The 21,591-nt window shown below is 39.8% G+C and overlaps 1 protein-coding gene across 1 annotated transcript in view; it reads right to left on the bottom strand.

The window, feature by feature from the left end:
- EPB41L3 (erythrocyte membrane protein band 4.1 like 3) overlaps positions 1–20,259 on the bottom strand; it is a 134,341-nt gene extending 114,082 nt beyond the window's left edge. The window contains exon 1 of the mRNA XM_083880241.1: positions 19,925–20,259. The gene's annotated coding sequence lies outside the window, so the exon portion shown is untranslated. The remainder of the gene's footprint in view (positions 1–19,924) is intronic.
- Positions 20,260–21,591: the final 1,332 nt, after the last annotated feature.

The following is a 21,591-nucleotide window of genomic DNA, read 5'->3' as shown; positions in this document are numbered from 1 at the left end:
CACAGCAAAAGAATTGCCAGCTGCCAGCAGAAAAGAAAAAGAACTGGAAAACAAAGTTTGAATTACTTTTGTAATTCATCAGCTAGGTATTAAGGAAAAGAAAATAAGAATGACTGATTCAAAGCCTGTAAGGAATTAGTAGGTTTAAATTTACCTCTGGAGAGAATGAAATCACATCTGGAGCTTATTAACTTTTTCCACAGAAGCAGGGCATATTCACTTGTGAAATCTTAAACAGCATGAAATGATAGACATTTAAAACAAAACTTTTAAAAAACAAATTCCAATAAAATATTTTGAAAATAATAGCTTTAGGCATCATAAGGACTGTGGTCCTACAAAAGTTATTGAAAAAATTTAACATAGTTTATTAACTTCCTAATATTATTCTACATATTCTCATACATGATCAGGTTTTGTTTTCCTCTGTACTTGAGAAGACATGACAGTTTTAAGCTACAGGTACTAAAACTGGCTGATGAACTTCAAGACCATGCTCTGAGCACAGCCTTAGGAAGTTTTCAGGAACAAGAAGAAATGCAGCCACCAAATCAACACATGATGTTTTGGATCACATTTCTTATTACCAAAGATCAGAAAGATTTGCATTTGCTTTTGGGTAGCTTCAGAGGATAACACAAAGAAACAGGCTCAGGTTTCAAAAGCACTATGCTTAGGGAACCTTATACAAGGGCTCTTTGCTGCCACAATCACACAGATGACATCAGAGGAGGTACTGAAGCTCCATCCCTGTGAACACCACTCAGAGAACATGCCACACAAAATCCCTTCAGCACCCTGAATCCTTCCTGCTTCAGGCTGCTATCTTTGCTGTGCTTGGGCACTACTGGAGCACAACGCTGAGGACACATGGGCTGTACCAGGATGCGGGATCACAATAGTTACAAATATCCTACAGGACCTGAGACAAGGTTTTCCATTCCTGAACCTTCAAAGCAAGTGAATGAAATCTGTGTTGAGGTGAAGCAGAGTCTCAAAAAAGCCAAACTAAATCTCAAGAACCTATCAAGGGCTTATTTGTCCTGGCTGATCTGCATTTACTCTGCCCGTCACTAACACCAGCAGCAAAATGAGGCATTTAGGTAGAATAAAAAATAATAATAAAAATGAAAACCAAGTCTGAAAACCTTTACTGTAATTTCTTGGGGAGGGAGTGGAGCAGGGGGAACCCCGAAACCTTAATTTCCCTCTCTAGTTTAAATTTGGTACAAAATACAGCAAAATAAAGTCCTGCCATATGGTAATGCAATCCCTACATCTCTAGCAGGTGCTTTCAAATAAGGAAAGAGTTTCATTTTATTTTTTGACACGTTAAGAAATTAGCTGGAAAGTTCTGTGGATTTCTCTTTGCAATAGGCTCAGAGCCAGCCCAGAAGTGTAGATTGGATCCTGGAAATGTTACTTAAAGACTGTTGTTTCACTCATTTGGCCAAGGGCCAAAAAGCCCACCTAAGACTAAAGAGAGAGAACAAAGGAACTCCATGCTTTTAGCTTTTTGAGGTGCAGTAGCAAGCAAGAAGTTTGTGCCGTTATTTTGCATTTTGTGTTATTTTCCATCTTTATTAAAACCCTTTTGATTTTTCAAGGCACCTGTGATCAGCCATCTCGCTCATTATTATAGCCACGTCCTGCCAGGTTGGACCCTCCGAGTGTGGGTTAAATCCATACTGCCCAATGAAGGAAATTCTTGGTGTAAATAAAAAATCTCTGTAAGCAGCAGGCAGCCCACAAGGTTCCCATCTACTTCAGGATGCCCCAGAGCAAGCCACAACTGGATTTGACCTCAGCTTGGTTTCACCTCATCCATTTTTGCAAATGTGTGTTTCTCACAAGTACTGTGGCTGAACACCAGAGGAAGGTTTTAGTGACTGCAGACAAGACATATCAGATGAAGCCATGAAATCATTGAAAATCCAGTTGAAAATATTTAAGGAAGCTAATGTTTGTGATTGACAGAGATGTCACTGTTGGATTTGGTGCACAGGAGGTTTGTACAGGCACCTGCTCTCTGCACAGACCCTAGAGCCCCATTTCAAAGCAGCTGCTGGATAAACAAAACGAAGCATTCGCAGTGTGCAGCCCCAAGGGCTGCCATGCCTTCAAAGATATTTCATCTGTGCTTCCTGCCACCAGAGAATGTCTCTGATTCACAGCAGGGAGGCCTCACTGAGCAGGCAAAAAACTCCTGTCGGGTCATCCACACTAAGTGAGAGGAGGAAAAGAGTAATTTTAAAATAGCATAGCCTAGAAATTTACCCAGGCTTCCTGAGCAGGGTTAAATTCTCCAGGAGGCTGGAGAATTATTTCACCTTGCCAAAACCATCTTTGTTCTTCTGAGTGCTTCTTAACCCACAAAGCGTGTAAAATATTCTAGTCTTATAAGCATGACAGAGTTCTCTATTAAAAAAAACAAAACCACAGCCTATGCCTTCCTCCCCCTGCAAAAAACCCACAAAACAAATCAAAACAAACCTAAATCAAACCTAGTAAAGAGCTCTGCCATTACTGAAAACAGATAAAACCCAACCCTACTCATCAGTAGCACCCATGTTATGAAAAGCTCAAAGCACTGAATTTTTATGCTATAAGGATGAAGGCTATAAGCTCAAGGTGATCCCTTTAGACATTTTATTCTCATTCCTCTTAGTGTGTTCAGTAAAAACACCACGTGTATTGTATAGGGCAAAATGTCAGTCCAGAAAATTCTACATGCAAGATGTGTGTAAACCAGATCCTCATCTAAGTCATTATATATAGTGTTGTAGTATATATAGTGGTGGGAACAACATTTGCATATAAGGAAATATAGTATTTTTACAAAGTACTTGGAAAAGAACTTGTAGTAACCAGCTGGCCAGCAGCAGAGCTGTTTCAAATTTACTTTAGGTTTTCAGCAATATTCACATTCCCACATTGTGAATTTGAAAGATGCAGAAACTTGAGAAACAAAATTTATTCACCTCTTAAAACAGAGCACAGAAAAAGTCCTGCACATAATCCACATTAGTGCATTAGTTCTTTTAATTCCTCACATCTCACAATCAATTTTATCTTATACTCTCACTTCCCTTTCCAAAGTTCCCAATACCAGGGATGGAACATGTATCAGTATCACAAAAAAATACCATTGCAACACACTTTCTTTGTAGAAGAAATAAAATTAAGAAAGCATATTTAACTTCTTCCCAAAGGATCAAGGATACCAGGCAGCAAAATCTGCTCACCAGAGCTGTCACAGGGGTAGAGGTTTCTGAGGATCTGCACCAAACCTGCAGAAATGCAAGAGCCTTTCCTGTAGCCAGCTGGTTGTCAAAGAGTGATGGATTACTTGCTCAGCCAAATTACAGGAACAACCAATTTTGAAGTGATTTGTTTGATTTTAAATCCTGATTGTGACTGAAAACAACCACCCTTAACATCATCCTGGTATCACTGTAAGAGACTTCATTAGGATCTGTGTTTCCATTAGATTAAAAAACATAATCAAACCCTCCAGTTGTGCCTGTGTAAAGAGCAATTGCACTTTGCCAGGACAAATTCTGAACCCAAGATTAAACCAGAGCCTCTATCCACCCTGACTGACAAAACAGAGTTTCACAACAGAAGTAGGAAGTAAAGAAAAGTCTCCATCTGGGTTGACCCAAAGGATGCTTTTCCTCCACTCCTGTGTAATAACATATCCATGTATACACAGACAGAGCACAGTATTGGAGAATATGACATTTTTTATTAGTTCTTAATGTTTTATTATCTGTCCATGCGGAGATAACCACAGATCACATCAAATGTGTAACGAGCCAAATTATTCTCTACTACTGTAAATCGGTGAAGGTCCATTGATCTCGTTACAGGAGAGCAATTTACACTTGCAAAGAGGGTGGAGGAATACTTCTAAATGAGGAAAGAGAACAAACCCCTTAATCACGGGAAACCTAATTAAGGAACAAAATGCACAGAGATCACTGCCCCCTTTTTTTTTTTTTTTTTTTTTTTCCCAGCTGAACCGCTATATTTATACCAACTATTCGCAATGAAGAGTTAAATAGTTTTTGAACAACTCAGTGTTTGCAGAGTTGAATAAAAGCAGTTTCCTTCCCCTGCAAAGCCACCAAAGCCTGGGACTCATTTGGCATTCCTAAAGCATTCCTCTCTCCATCCCATAGCAATGATAGTCAGGGCCATGACCACCAGGCACCCTACTCACCCTCTCCTCTGCAGCCATCACGGGTAACACTGCCAAATGCAATGCAGAAACCTGAGCAGCACCTCTGCTAATGTGATTGCCAAAGCATCTGGTGAACTCTGTGCACCTGTTTTATAAATTTGGGCCAGGGGGAAAGATTCAGGAGCAAACAAGATACCCAGATCTCTCTGCCATGCATCACCTTATAAAAATTGCTAAAAAAAGAAAGGAGGAACACTTAAAAAATCAAAATATCAGTAGACTTTTACGCTATGAACTGATGATTTGTTTACATTTCCTCTTGGCAAGCGATAATATATGTACAATTACTACAATGTAGGCTAGGTAGGAAAACACATTTCAACATAGAAACTGCTTGTAAGTGAATGAATTGATATATCAGAAAATTACTTATTGTTTGAATTCTCTATTAATAGTGTTCAAGCATGTTAATCTAAAGGTATACCATTTTTTAAATAGTATAATAAAGAACTATTCCTATTAAACCTGATTATTTAGTATATACAGTCTTACATGGAAACTTCCAAACCAGCTTGATAGAAATTACTTAGTTCTACTACACAGCATGAAATTGAAGGACAAAAGAACAAATCAAAATGGCTTCAACAGGTGTAATGCAGTTAATTTGGCAGAAGTAACATCTCACATATAATATTTAAAAAAAATGTTATACAGCTACTTTTGATTCCACATGCAGCTCAGAAAAAGGCTGAGAAGATGCTGAAGGAAGATCATTAACCACGGAGATTCTCTTCCAATGGTCCTCCCAGACAGTTGTCATTAAGAGAGAAAATTTTTTCTCTGCTGAGCAAGAGGCCACCAGAGCTGGGCAAGAGACATCACTCAGGATCCTATCAATCTCTGGGGATGGGATACTTGAAAAACTAACAGTACATTTTGTGGGATTTCTTGGTTTTTTTGAGGTTTTGGGTTTGTTTTTATTGATGTGTGCTGCTATAGTGTTTTTTCATCAACTGCTGCTGCTCTGACCAATAGGTTGTTCTGAACTGTTAATTTCTGAGACCCACAAAAGAAGACAGGATGTCTCTCAGCTCCATACCAGGTAGAACCTACCCCAAAGGGAAAGAGATTTACCTCTCATAAAGCTCTAGCAAAAAATAAATAATAATGCCAAAATAATAGTAATCATCATCACCGGACTCAAAGAACACCATCCCATATGGAGAAGTCATATGGAAGAAACTGCAAAGTCTGTGCAGAAAAGATCTCTCTCTGCTGAATAGAAGAAAGGATAATAGATCTCTCCATATAAAAGCCCAACCTCCTGCTGGTGGAAGTAAGGATGTTTGGATTTGATTAATAACTGCAAAATGCTTTTCTCTCCTTTACAAGAGCCTGTTAATAGTATATTATGTTCATTATCAGGAGGAGGTATGTCACTGTAGGAAGGAACAGCAGTTGCCTCTCTCCCAAATGCTGCTTCAAGGCAGAGATTGCAACTGAGGCATGGGACTGGAGCCAGAGCTGATTCCTGGGACACAGCAGGGCAGGCAGGAGAAGCCCATGGATGCCCAGCAAGCCTGTAATTAGCAGTCACTGCTCTTCTCTTAGTGTCATACAAAAGGGAGCTTTAAGAAAGATAAAAAGCTCGCAAGAGCCATTTATGAATTTGAGGTGCTGTTCTGAAAAATTGACAGCTAATAAAAGTCCTTTTCTGGCTATATTTTGTACAGGAACCAGGGGTAAAGCAGAATCTAGAGAACGGCAGCATGCAAGAGAAACTGTTTAATAGGTAAAAAGAAGACAAATAAATAGAAGATGAGAGGGCTACTCTGTATTTTATCAACTGACAGTCTGAAAGAAATGTCCAAGTGAAAGCTGAGTTATTGCAGAGAGAGGGAGAAAAGGAAATAGACCATGAACATGAGATAGTGATGGTAGGAAAGAGTTGAGAGAAGGATGCTCTTCTGCTAGACTGGCAGAGCTCCAAGACAAAACCATGACACCAGAGGAGGAGAGAATTAATTTATCCTGAAGAGTCAAAGTGGTTTTGCACTATCTGCCACACACACTCTGCAGCACATTTGTGTTATTCTGCTCAGTGTTGACATTAAAACCTGGGCTGTCTCCAGACTGCCATTTAACCATGGCTAGAAAGAAAATCTCCAGAACATAAAATCTCCTTAAGTATGAGCAAGGAGCAGCACATCCTAGGGAAGTGCAAGGGCAGAATGTTTCCACCAGCAGTAGTAATATATATTCCTTCAATCCACATGTAGCACATGTAGACCTTTATGTTGCTGGCCAAAACACAATCCCTAGTTCAAAACACAGTACCCCATGATGGATGAAAGAAGTGTTTATCTAACATGTTGTACGTGCAAAATGAAAATAAAAATAGTTAAGCTACTGGAATTCAGTGTATTCCTATTCAAAGGTACAGAAGATTTGGTATAATTGAAAAAAAAATTTATAGAATAAATATGATGAGCCAGAAAACTACTGATTCATTTGTGTCTGACATAAGAACAAATCTAACTGCATTAAAATGAAATAAATAAAGTTTATTCCAGTAAATATGAACATTTGGAAAGTACACATCAGTAGCTAAAACGTTAACTTTATTGCAATGATTTTCTTCTCCCCATGAGACACTGTGTGCATATCTAAGGTTGGCATCAGGCATTAATTATGGGCAGGGAACATTTTGTAGAGGTTAAAAACCAAAAGCTGCCTTTGGTGACCCCCCTAGATAGCAACAGCAAGCCAAATGGCTCCACTTCTGGGACACTTCCAAATCAGTTCTCAGCTTATAACCATAGGAAAATGCAAGGCTTTTAAAGGGAAACTCATTTTTCAAAACTTTAATGCAGTTCAAAAGATTTGTCCTGGTAAGTGATCCAAACAGAAAAGGGCTTTCCAATGCTGCTCCTGGGATCCTGAGCCTTGTGTTTCCATTCTGATCCCAGTCAGAAAGTTTCAGTGGGTCTGCAAGAGCTCTGCTTCAGCTTTAGGAGAGCCACAAAAACCAGAGGAGGAGAGAAATGAAAAGAGCTGGTAAATGCGAACATAGCATTTAAATTAGGAAAAGTGGGATACAAGGGAAGAACGGGAAACCATCCAGCCACTTGTGAGTCTGTGCAAAGAGAGTCAGCAGCCTCAGCAGCACAGCACCCCAAGCAGCTGCCCAGGGCCAGCAAAGGGGTGGTACAATGGGATAAGGTTGGCAGTGAGGTGGGATCCAAGTGGCACTGGGCTGAGACTATGGGCAGAGCCCTGCCAGAGCTCAAGGAGAGCTTGATGAGGGGCACCTGGGCTTCCTGCAGCATGACAGGAGGGCATGGAAGGACAGCAAGGGCTGGACACAGTGAGGAGGCACCAAGCACATCAGCAAGTGGAGTTCAGGAGCACTTAATCATGAAGAAAGGGGAAGATTCAAAGGAGACATCTGTATGCAGTGAGGAGGGAAAAGTGCATCTGAGTGTTGTAACAAAACAACAGGTCAGGAAAAACCACTGCAAGACTTACTTAGATGTGCTTTGGGAGAAGGGATTGCGTTTGTCAAAAAAAGGCTTCTAATTTCTGTCTCATTATTTCCTTTTTCTAATAGTAGAATAGGTGGTTTAAAATTCTTCTTTCCTATTTCAAGCAATAAGAATTTATTAGCAGCAATATTTCTCCAAGACAGCTTGGGACATAATCAGAGAATCACAAAATGGTTTGTGTTGGAAGGGACCTTAAAGATCATCTACTTCCAACCCTGCCTGCCATGGGCAGGGACACCTTCCACTAGACTAAGTTGCTCAAAATTTTATCCAACCTGGCCTTGAACACTTCCAGAAAAGGGCCATCAACAGCTTCTCTGGACAACCTGTTCCAGTGCTTCAACATCTTCACAGTAAAGAATTTCTAATAATCCAACAATTATAAATTCACTTAAGTATGTAAGAGGTCCTTTTGACATTAAGACCACTTACATACTCTGTCTTAAGCAAATGTGGAGTATGTGCTTGAACAGTGCTGAATTTAATTGTATGATGGCCTCTGCACGTTCTGCTTCATTTTCAGTCTGCAACCCTTCTTAATGCGCACACCCTTCTCTCACCTACCTTCTTGCCAGCAGGCTTCAAGCAACAGGGTTTTTCCAATTTTTATTTTTTTTTTTAAGCTGGAAATGTTGCAGCAAGCCATTTTAATAATATGCAGAGTTGTACCAGTGTAACATCAGCAACACTAAATTTTACATGCAAAGCAATCAAATTCCTACAACAAAATATGTATGAAGTTATCAGTCAGGCTGATCTGAGATGTAGTGCAGCCATAGGTTTTTCAAAGCATATTTCCTTTGTAAAAAGTTAAAGGACTATTTTCTCTCAACAATAAAATTACAGATATTAGGACTCAATAAAGGTCAGGAAGAAATGAAGTGATTCCCTCACACAAGAAGCCTTTTTGTTAGATTGCCATCAGATGATCTAAACCAATCAAAGCTTTCTTATACTTTTTTTCATCCAGATAAAAGAAATAGCAGTGTATTTCATAATGGGTGTCTAAGTTCTCATTTCCAAATATCCCAGAAGTGATGGTTTATTTCCTATTCAAAAATAAACACAATGAAATGCAGCAGGTAAAATAAACCCAACCAGGAAAGTTACCACTCTGGTGCAGTCTAGCATTGATTTGCTCCTGGGAGCTCTATAAATACATTTTGGTGACAATACCAGCCGAAATATCTCACTTGGTGGCATCATCATTTATCAATACTGCATTTTTCCTGCCCTGATTGAGCTATTTTGATGTAACAACACAATTGTTCTTGAAATATTCAAAACCTCTGATTATTGCACTTTTCTGAGAAGCATACTTTTTCTTTAAATTATTTCTCCTAGAATTGATAACATTTACATTTTCCTATGGAAGAAAAAGATTTGTCTTCATAGCTTCTCTTTGTATTTTGCTTTATTTTATCTTTTTCAACACTGAGCACAGCAAGAAAGAAATATTTGCATGCTAATGAAAATCAAATCATGAAAGCCATTAAATCAAACAAAAAGTAAAATCAACTCTGGAATTAATGAAACTACTCTTCTTCTTTTACAACCTTAATTCAACACTTTCTTTTACACACCAGTTGACTAGTTGTCAGCTCTTCCCTTAAACAAAGTTATCAAGAGAAGCAAGCTTTCATGAATTCAACATTGTATTGCGCATTCTAAAAAAATGTCATACTACTTTTTTGGGTTTTTTGTATGCTAGGACCTGTATGTTTTAATTGACAAATTTAGATCACATACCAGTTTTTCTAGGATTGGAAACTTTTAGGTTTGTGTTGCACCCTTATAACTTCTAGGCAAAGCAGAAATTTGAGAAGAAGGATAAAACCATTACAAATGCTATTGCATATTCCAGTTCGATCTAGTTTTATATTGCTATTTACACAGCAATAAGCTCCCAAAGAACTCCAGTTAACCTCATGCCTATGTTTTTAATGGAGAATATCTGCAAACCTGCTTGGTCTTTGACCGAAAGGGCCTTAGTGCAAGGGCAGGCAGTCTGGCATAGCAAACCAATAAAATCTGGATTACTTGTAACCTGCAAACTGTACTGCTGGCAGAGCAGCAACTTTTGGCCATTGCATTACAAAGTATCATTTTAGAAGGCACTCTGCTTGGGTTTTGCAACAAAATAAACCTTGAACGATTTTAATGGTGTGTATTCAGCTTCAATAATGCTATTTAAGACTAAATATTAAGTTGTGTAACTTCTACCTTCAAACCGGACAATTTCATTACTTTCCCCTATAAAAAGTGGCTTTAATAACTAAGCTTTTAAATTGTTTTCCCCATAATAAATAAATGACGTTAAAAGGCACTTGTCAGCACTGAAGATCTGGATCCAGTCCCAGAGTAGACATTAAAGACATAGATTAGATCAAGCCAAAAAAACACTTAAAGCGAAGGTTTTCCCTATTAGCTGTAGCAATTTTTAAATGAGATACAGTAATATGATTTTAATGCCAGGTGAATGAGGTCAGACAAAGAAGAAATGACGTCAGCAATAACAGGCAAATTTGTACCAATTTCATATCCACAAATTAGAGCAAGCTTTCATCCAGGAACGATTTATGTCTCTCTCAGCACAGAAGAAACCAGAAGCAAGACACTTCACAACATCAAACTTGTGAGAGCAGAGCTACAATATAATAATGTTCACTATTATTTCTTATGGGCACGTTAAGAAGGAGGATGGTAGCATCTCTTCCCCAACTAAAAAGAAAATTTAATGATAAAAGCAATTGTTTAGGCCATGAAACCAGTCTTCTCAATCTCAGGGCAATGAAGTTGCCTTCCCTATTTCTCTTCCTTCAGTTTAAATTAATGTCCTTTTACCAGCACATTTCTGGCTCATAAATTTCCAGTGTCACATGCTACCATGGCACAGACCCAAGAGGTTGTGCAGCTACCAAAGACATCAATCCCCAGCAGAGCAAGAAAGGAGTTCAAGTCAGGTAACCAAAGCCAATGCAAAGCTGTAGGTGCTAGCTGGGTCCAGCTCCCAGGCCAGCAGGCTCAAGTTTGTGTGGGGAAAAGGTACAAAAGTTCTTGAGAGGTGAACATACATCCACTGTGACACAGGTGCTGTGCCTGCCATGCTGAGGAACATTAACAGCCAGGACCTGATCACACCACGGTATGAAATGCTGACTGCAGAATGGTTTATGTTGGAAAAGACCTCCAAGACCATTGAGTCCAACTGTTAACCTACCACTGCCAAATCCACTGCTAAACCACATCCCAAAGTGCCATATTTACCTGCCTTAAAAATACCTCTGTCCTAAATAAAGGATCTTAACACTGTTAATCTGGTTAATTGATGTATTAGCGCATTTTCTCTCTCTCAAAATACACTACCCAACACATCTATTAGTTGATGCCAACTGTCTGCCCTTACTATTTACTTCCACAGTGCACTGAGTATTTGCTAACCTCTGCCCTAAAGAGAACAGGTAAATGACAAAGTATTTTATTCCTTAATTTTACTTGGATTTACCAAGTCTAAAATACGTAAGTGGTCTTAATAGTCAAATGCTTTCTTCTCCTCCTTGCAATCCTTTTATTTAAGCTTTCTTTTTCTTTCAGTTTAAATATATTAGGAGTAATTACTTATCTTCATGACCTGCAGTACTTCAAACCATGAATTATTTCTGCTCTTTCCCACTCCATCTTTATTTTAACACTTTACTTCTGTAACAATGCAAATTTGTTTGGAAATATCAGAAAGCTCCATACCCAATTTTCAGGCACCAGAACCACCTTTCCACAACCTCATGTTCTCAAGACTTTGCTTTCATTTTCAGTTCGGTCACAAATCCTGCAACAGCTCTCCAAGCACTGCAGAGCATCTCTCTTCTAGATTACCCTTAGTTTTGCCATTTTGCAGAAGAGAAGGACTCTCTGACATTTGCTCTGTTCCTTTATCTCTTTTATGATCAGCAGAGGGACTTGGTGAATGCAGCAACACTTACAAACTACCCCTGGTGCCGCCACCATGTTGCCTGCTGCCCAGACTTCCTTTTTTTTTAAAGTGACAAAAGGATTTAAGTGAAACGCAGATATTTCCAACATTTGTTTAGAAATTGAAGTATAGCCCCAGCTTCTACATAGGTAATTAATAAACACAAAGCCCACAAAATATGTAGTGATCTACTAGATCTGTAAGACCCAGAAGCTTCAAATGACACAAACATGTTTGCTTTCATTGTCCTTCACTTCCAGAAGAAGTGTGAAATTAAGTAACATGGAAAAGAAAACTGGATTTAACAATGTGGTATTTCAAAGTTTTTTAAAAATTCAACAGAAAATGCAATGTTGGTTTGGTTTTCTTTTTTTCCTACAGAAGATAGCATTTAATAGTAAAAGAAATCCAGGTGTCTATTCCAATTCTACCATCTCTTGTGAGGTTGAGAGACAAAGTTTCCACCTATGGGGAAGTTTGAAAAGTACACCAGCAGGTCAAAAGCTTTAAAAAAAAAAAAAAAAAAAAAAGGCAACAAAAGTAACAACAACAAATTATGAGTTTTCAAGGAAGTGTGTGTATGTATATGTACTTAAGCCCTCTGTCCAACTTCAGGCTCCCTTCCTTGGCTGTGTGAAACCAGCACATCCCAATACTGGGAGGCTCCAGGGCTTGGCAGGTGGTGCCCCATGCCCAGAGGGTTTCACCACCCACATCCCATTTCCCTGACTGTTCTCCATAACCATCACTCCCAACGCTTTCCCCAGCACCTCACCACAACAGGTCCCCATTCCACATGGCTAAGGGGCCATCTTCCCACTCCCTCCTGGCACCAGATATTTCCCATCAACTTTGGCCGCACTCAGCTCACAAGCGTCATCTGGAAAGCCCAGACCCCAAATATTTTACAGATGAAACAACAACAGGCTCTTTGCCAATGACTCAGGCCTGGATCCCAGCCCCTGCTTCACACTTCTCAGGCAACTGCCGGAAAATAAGCCAAGAGCTGTCTGGGGATTTGCATGGGGGATCTCCTGCACCTCACCAGGACAGGCAGCCCTGCAGCTGTCAATGTAAGCAATGCAAAGGCAGCACTCACAACCCCACCGTGTCTTTGAGTAATGGCAGAGGTCTGCAACATCCCCCTGCAGGCAGGGAGGGAGGGGCTGGTGGCTCAGCCGTGCAGTCACACTCAGCACAGTCATGGTGCCCACCTGCCTCTTTCTTCATCAGTCCCAAAGTGCTAGAAAGTGCTAGACTGCTCAGGGTAAAAGCTTCTTTAAGTGGCTCCAAATGTCCCTTTAAGGAGAGGTTGGAAAATCACAGCTGGACAAAACCCCACTGGACTAATAATTCAACAGTCCTCAGAGAGCCCAGGTCTTCCTCTCTGCAGGTTTACTGTTGTGCCCTCCTGACCAAAATTCTGAGTTCCTGCTTCTTCAGTATGGAGTGTAGTAAGTAAATATGCATTCAGTCTTAAGTATTTAAAATTTTCTCAAGTTGTTCCAGCTTCAAGAAAAAAAAATAATCTTATTCCTGTTCCTTGACTCTGTTTCATAGCACTTATTATCAGGGCACTGGAGATATGATAGATTAACTATCAAATACAATTCTATTTTAGTCAAAAACAGTTCAGAATGCAATATTCTGTTTAGTAAAAAAATTAAAGTAGAATTTGAGAGAGGGTTAAATATTACAATAGCTGAAATACTGAGAAAACGATAAAAATAAAGGTTGGAAACCCATATGCTTCTATATAGAAGCATTACATATTGGAAGATATTCTGTTGACTGGATATTAATACCCAATACACATTTCAAAATTCATTACTTCATAAAAGAACCCCACAATTAGTTTTCTAATTTTGATTTTATAGATGAACATGCTGGTTTCCAATATGCCACATCAAATAGTGTGAGAGGAACTAACCACAAAATACTCCATGATCACATCATTGCCATGCTGGTTTAATTTCTTTTTATCCATGTGCTATTTCATAAAAGAATTATTTTAGGTTCATGTGTGCATGTGTAAAACAGATGCAGTGTTTCAGGTTGCCATTCCTACACTAACTGTACTGGATAAAGTCTCACTAGATAATCATCAGTGAAAGCAATGCCTATCATAATTCCTCCTCTGTGTCCTTTAACCACACTGCAAGGGCGTTTGAGAAAAGGAACTGGAGTTTAATCTTTAAATTAAACACTAGATGGAGCCCACTTCCCAAGACTGAAAAATGAAAACTCTCCTTGCAGCAAACTCTTACGGCCTGTTGCAATATCTGGTCATGCATAAACATGACAGGACTCAAACAGCTGCAGTGACTGTCCTTAAAGCAAAAAGATATACTGTCCAGCAATTATATCTCTGCATAAAGGAACACTCTTCAATACCAGGCAACTGCAAAGGAATTTTTTATTCTACTACAGATATTACTTTGGTGTAAAATACCAACAATACTTAAAATAAATTAGGCACACGTGGATTTTTGTAAAACTATATGACAAACATAGTACTGGGTTGAGAGAACTATGGCTGGGTCTGACATCTCTTTATTTTTGACAATAAACTGCACTGATTCCAACTGTATGAAAATTTTGCACATGTAAATTAAAATTAAATAGGAAGAATCCTTTTTTAGTTGATTTGAAATAGCTCTAGCAAGAAGGCTCATTTGTGACATTTGATGAAGTGCCACCTCTCTCAAATGAAACATACCACACATTCAACGAGAGATAAGTGAGCTTTGGTGTTAAAAATAGGACGCAACAACACCAAACCTCAGCACAACTATTCTGGTGAGAAAGAAAAAGAAAAAAAAAAAAAAGAGAGACAAGTTGCCAAGATCCAAACAGAGCAGCCTCCTGGATACCGGATAAACCCATTTATCTCAGGCTCCACCACAAACAACTGCCAGTTCTGCAGTATTTTGGCCCCACAATGGAAAGGGCAGGCAGAAATTGCAGGCAAACAACCCTTGGCCTTTCCTTAGCTTGCTGAAGGACACACTCGCAGGAACAGCTGGAAGACAAGCAGACAATAAAGTTGTGCAAAGCCTCAGACCCGATTCCCAGCAATGCAATTCTGCTGACAGCCAAGCTATCACTGATTGCTTTAACCTTTGCTCAGTCCAGGCCACTGCCCTCACCTCATTCTTTTCCTAACAAACCTTCGGTAATAGCTTCATCGAGGTTAAGATAAGCACAAAGGTAGTTATCTTTACCACTGAAAACTACCTTTTGCTCATAGTGATCCATCCCGTTCAAACAGAATTACCCCCAGTAACCCAGCTTGCCTTAGGGCATTTTATAAACAGGATGGGAGGAGAGAAAAAGGGGAGTTATGACCTACCACGATCATAGATCCTAATGGCTATTTCCAGAAGGGAAAATAGAGTATCTGTGATGATCAGTGGAAGTTTTCATTTTCCCCAAAAGGCCATACTCACTCCTTATTTCTGTGGAAAGCCTACATAGAACATTTCCTCGGTCCCACATCCTTGTGGATCAAAGATGGTCTTTGGGTCTTGCAGATTACTGCTGGCATGCTCTAAAACCAAGCAAAGCTCTTCAAACATGAGACATGCTGGCAGGAGATGGTGGCTTGTACTCACTATCACACTGGCAAGTGACCGCTCGACCCCACAAAGAGCACACACAGGACAATGATCACATCTGTTTGTCAGAGCTGGGGCTTGTGAGCAAACATACTGCAGCCATAAAAGCCATGGGCTTTGCAGCTGTAGCAAGCATACAGCCACCTCAAACATTGACACTTCAGTCTGTGAACATCCTGGTTCAGTCCTATTACATTATGTTTGCCTTCCAGTGTATCTAATCTGGACACAGATCTGCTCTCAGATGGGAAGATTGATTTGTGTCTTGGTTTTATTTATTTTTTAAACAGTGGCTAAACATCTAATAGCAAGCACCTAACATTTCCTTTACAAGTAAATCTGAAAATAATTAGCAATTGTTTCACACTTGACCTAAAACCATCTGGGAGAACACACCCATGTACTTCCACAAGCTTCTGGTTCAATAAAACAGAGACTTTATTAGCAGGAAGAATATCTCACCAATCACACAAATTAAATGTCAGCAAAAGGAGGAGACAATCGAAGTACTAGTCACAGTTGTAGGTTTGACTAAATAGCAATGTTTAACTACTTCCTTATCACAATCTTCCTATACAACTATAATTTAGGAACCTTTGCCACTGTAATTTTCCCTGCTTCATTTTCTTTACGGCTATGCTTTTTATATGTCAGACGAAATACTTGTTCATCAGCACTATTATCCATGTAACAGCTGAAAATAACCAGCTTTGCGAAAAATATAGAGAAGAACAAATACAAAGGCTTTGCATATGTATAAAAGAAATTAAAAGAAAAGGCAAATCACCCAGTGTAGTATCTGATGCTGTAGGGAAGGTGGACACAAAGCCACTACAATTACACAAGTGTAACTCTGAAAACACTGTGCAGACACACAGAACAGAGTGGTTACAGACAAGGTAGAGTTAAGCCTAAAATCTGAAGCTTTCAGTTTCTCACAGCAATGGCTTTCAGTCTCAGAACATGAAAGGGATAAAACTCTGGCCTTGCTGGGATCTCATCCACTGAACACATCTCATCACAGCTGGGGCATGACTGGCAAGAATGATAGTTCACTAAGTATGTGGGTGGAAGCAGATGGAATAGTTGTTTAAAAATTGCAAAAATAAGCAAAAACTTTTAAAATCCCATTAGGAGTTACTAACTATTGCTTACCACATTCACCTGTATTGCCTCCAAACACAAAGAAGGAAAAGTCAGTCTGTGAGTTAAACTAATGCCCTTCCAGGAGAAAGAAAAATTGAGCAAAAAAACCAAAATGAGACATTTTCTGTTAGATTTCAAGTGTTTGCCAGACTAACCAGCTCCAATTTTGCAGGCCGTCTTCCTGAAAACACAGAGAAAAACACACTTGGAAAGTTGTGTAAACCATTAGCAGTGCTAATGGCATTGTGGTCATCTCTGAGACATCCACACTCCTCTTCACAGGTTCACCTATTTCATCCTGCAAGGTTGCATCAGTACCTTGACCACTTTTCTCCCCCTCTACAGAAGCACTGTTTGGCTTCATATAAACACCCATAAGCACCTACATCACTTTGAGCTGGCTCATGTTCAGTCTGATCAACCCACAGATTTTCATCTGCCTCCTATTTGCACTCCCACACAATTTTTGAAGGAATGCAAATAGCCATATATCAATCTCTAAAAAAAACCCTCCAACCAACTAAACAAAAAAATCCCTGAAAGATTGGAAGCCTTCTGCATTAAGAATTTACTTCTGAAATCTCTTCCCACAAGGTTAGTGGTGCGTTAACCAATACAAAGTCAGCTGATTATTTGCAAAATTTTAGAGATTAGTTGTACAGCTACCATTGGCATAAAACAAAGAGCTTCTTCAGAAGCAGAAAGTGTCAGGTTTTAATTGCTTTGCTCAATTAAAACCAAAAGCAATGAACCTTCACGGACAGCCCCACAAAGCACTTCAGAACAAGTCTGGCCAGATGCTACATCCCTTTGCATCTTAGAGCAGCCACCACCATGTTGCTGTTATCACAATACCCTCTGTGACCATGCCACTTAACTCTTCTGCCTTTACTCTTTTTCCCAGCATAAACATCCTTCTAAATTCAAGTGGTTTTTGACAGATCACAAATTAATTCAGGTTAGGAGGAACCTCATGAGGTCTCTGGTCCAGGCTTCTGCTCCAAGTAGGGCCAGCTGTGAGATCCAGCTCAGGGCTTTGTTCAGTCAGTCTCCAACAATGGAAACTGCACAGCCTCCCCAGGCAACCTGTGCCCCTACCCAGCTGTCTGTCCTCAGAGTGAAAACACTAACCTAACCAGTGTGAACTTCTCTCATTTCAACTTGTATCCACTGTCTCTTGGCCTTCCAACCACTGAGAAAAGCTTGCAATGATGTCACTCTTTCAGTGAAAAGAAAGCACTTCTTATACTTTTAGCTCTGCTATTTATCTGTTTATGCAAAGTACACTTAGCTCTGTGATTTAGATTGCTGTTTCAGATTTAAACTTTGCTAACAGCATTTGCCAAAAATTCAAATATAACCAAATCAGAGTGAAAGTGAAAAACAAATCTAAGAATAAAACTTGGGTGGAAAGCTCACCCATGTGATCACATCAAACTTTCCCTGATGTGCCATGGTGATGGCAGCACTTCAGCACTCATTACTGCACTTCCAGATATCGAAGAAGCATCTCTTTATATAGGTGCAACATGAGAGCCAATTATTCATGCAGATTACAAAATAGGCCAAAAAATCAAGACACATGCTGGAGCAAAGCTATGAGGAATGCGGTCTGCTGGTTTTCAGACTCAGAGTTTTGAGCAGTGTGTCCATCACATTAAATATGCATTGCTCCTGGGCCCAGAAGCTATTGCCCTCTTAGGCTCCTCAAGGCTCCTTAGCACACCAAAGGACAGCAATCCAAAGCAGCAGTCACCTTACAGACCTCACTGCTACTTAGTCACCAAACCACCATGTATTAGTCATGCAAAAGGCTTCTTAACCACACTCTTAAGCCATGCAGCTGAGGAGTAAAAGACATAACCAGAACTTAGAGTGAAGGTAAAGGCAGCAGTGCAACAAATGTTCATCCTGCCTGAAAGGTCACATGGTATGTGATTAATGCCATTATCCTCCAGGACTCTGGAAATTGCCCTGAGACAACAGCTTTCCAGCATAAGCTATAGATCAATAAAAAGGATTAAGCAGCAATACTTCAGAAATGCTCAAAAGTAAACTATCAGGCTTTATCTGAAATTTTCTCTAAATCTGTCCCTGATAAGATATCCTTAAGTTTGATGTCCACCTTTTAGTCTCAGGCTCTTTGCACCAGTGCAAAGAATGCAGGTGACGCAGACTGTGCACACTCAAGAGACTGGAAGTGAAGGAGGAGAGGAAGAGAGAGCCAATGTCAACCTTCTCCCCTCCCCCCCGAAGGGTGTGTACCAGCTAAACTCAGCCACAATCTGTCAGCGAGTAGCCAGTGCCAGCCCCAGGCTCACTCCCACGCCTTGCCCAGGACAGGGCCATCACCACACCGGGAGCACTCGCCTCATGCTGGGATAGGACAGGCAGCCAACTCCACTCCCAAATCACATTTGTCTTGTCCCTCAAAACTTAAGGCTGTACATAAGCGAGGTTGGCACCACACAAGTGAGAGGTGAAGCAAGTTGTTTTCCCTAATTAAACCTATTAGTAGTAACCAGTCACTCCTGCTAGGTCTAAATAGCTCAGAGATAAATCCCAAGGCTGCTAAGCCTCCTCATCTCAGTGCTCAGAGGCAGCTTTTTTACTCCTTCAGACAACACTGGGTAAATACTACCACCTCTAACCACACTCCTGGAGCAGATCTCCAGGTTGATATATTCAAAGCAAATGTTTTCCCTGCAGCTGTCCAGTCACCTTTATTGAAAGCCCAGAGTGCCAAAACCACCTCCTCAGGGAGCAACAGTGGATACCCCCAGAAGAATATTCTGCAAGTCAGCCATCTGTACACAAGGAAACAGTATGACCCTGACAGAGTTTTGTGCTTTTTTGATTTAAAAAAAGAAACCTCACCAGAGACTACTTGTGATGGAAAACCTTTTCATGGAAAATTCTTCTACAATATTTAATGCAAACACACCATCAACAGATCATCTCTTAAAAGTTAACACCACAAGCAAACACCAATATTAGGAACAGTAAAGAGAACGACACAGTGCTTCTCTAAAAAGTCATCCAATGAATTTATCATCTTCTGTCTGAACTATTTGCAGAAACAACTGAATAAGCCAGGAAAGAAAAATTAAAACGTTCTAAGCTGTTGCTTCACAGCATGTCTTACAGAAAAGTAATTTAAAAGTTATTACAGAGGCAATAACACTCAATCTCATAACATGACACTATTTCAAATTAATCCAGAGCATGTTAATTCCTTCACCTTTGCCAGTGATAAAACAGAATAAGGAAAAAAAAAACCCAACGAAAAAACCATTCCATCAAAATAATTTGAAATTTAGTAAGTTTTCCCTTTTGCATTGACAAAATAAACAGTGCAAAAGCAGTCTTATCTTTCATCAAGCACAACTTCCAATACATAACATTCTTGCTCTTTCTCCCAAACAATCAGAAGTAAGTGAAACTCAATTTTCAGACTCACCAAAATTATCCATATTCCAGGGGGCAGCCGTTCATCCCATTTGTGAAGTCCATGGTTTCAGCACAGTCATAGCCATCAGCAGGAAAATGAAGGGAAAAAAGAAGAAAAAAAAAAAAAACCTCTTGAGATTCAATGAACAGCACAACACTACTTCTTTCTGTTAAGTCTGCATTACAAAATGGTTTCAGGTAACTCATTAAATGGACTGACCATAAACAACTCCCCACTCTCCAATTTACTATAAAAAGAAGTAAAAGACAATGTCAATGTTAATAAAAGAATACTAATTACAGTCTAATAAAGATTTGTCAAGGCTGACCTCAGAATGAACATTTTGTGAGGAGGGAAAAATGTATTTTTAAGAAAAAATAAACCTTCCACTGTACTTCCCCCATCAGGCAGTAACAGGTGTCCAATATCACAAACAAAAAAAGGTATATTATTTTCTCTTATACTGCTGACATTTCGAAATCTTTGGTGAGGAGATGTAACATTTGGCAAGGAAGTAAGGCAAAGCCACCACAGCGACTGCTCAGTTTCAGAATCTTCAGTCAGGGATGGGGGATTGGTAATTTATTCTTTGCAATTAAGGGGGCCTGCAGCCTACCCCACAGCTGAGTATCTATGCACTGTTACACATCTGCAAACCATCAAGAACACCCAAGCTGAAACAACTTTTTTTTTCAATTTAGACTTTGAACAGTGTCTGAGTGACCAAACTCAGTGTGTGTCACTTCTCTCCTACTAATAAAAACCCAAGAAAGAATTTTGCAGCTTTCCCAGGCTCAGCATTGATTTCTTTTGGCAACTATTCCAAAACAGTCGACCAATATAGCGTTTGGGATTTTTTGCTTTTCTGTTTGGTTGAGGTTTTTTTCCATTATTATTCCTTTGGAGAGGAAATGCTTCAAAGAGATCGGTACAAAATGCCAATTGCTATGGGTTAACCTAAACAAACTGCATGTGTGTGTATGTAAGGGCAGACAAAGGCATGCTCTTCTTTTGACTAGAGAAATCAATTGCACATGCAAGTTCAGGAGGTGCACAAGGTCCTGAGCACAGACAAACAGGCGAGAAGCCTGCAGTGCAAGGAAAGGAGGCAGTGAAGGAAATGCTGTCATCATCTCCCAGCAGCTCTGTGACCATCAGACTGATCACCAGGCCAAGGCTGACAAGATGCTAAAAAGCCAAAGTGTATTGCAAAGTCTCTTCTAACAAATTGGGATATATCTTCTCAGTTCACATGTTTCAACCATCCAAATTCTACAAACCAACTGCTCTCAGAAATAGTCATCCTCACAACTCAGTGCTCCTCTGCTGGGTCCCAGCAAAGGGGCCTGATGCCAGAGCAGCATTTTCACTTCCATAAATCTCAAGGAAACTCGGGAGGGCAGTGAGCCACCAGCACAGCCCCTGATGTGGTTTCTATCTGATCTCTCCAGAAACTATGCCACATGAAGGCAAATTTATCTGTTGGTGTCAAAAAAGAAAATGAAAATTGCACAAGCAACTAATTTGCAGCTCCCCCCTACTAGATGGATAATGGCTGTTTAGTTACCTCCTCCTCAGCCTTCATGGCCCATTAATAAGACAGCACGAAAGGCTGCAGAAAAAGGAAGATGATTGCTCACATATTTACCACTTTGCTAAAAAACAACTTTTTTTTT

Source organism: Zosterops lateralis, assembly GCF_965231275.1.
Source record: "Zosterops lateralis genome assembly, chromosome: 1".
Lineage (NCBI taxonomy): Eukaryota > Metazoa > Chordata > Aves > Passeriformes > Zosteropidae > Zosterops > Zosterops lateralis.
Note: the sequence above shows the minus strand (reverse complement) of the source record. Positions and strands in the feature narration are given on the sequence as shown.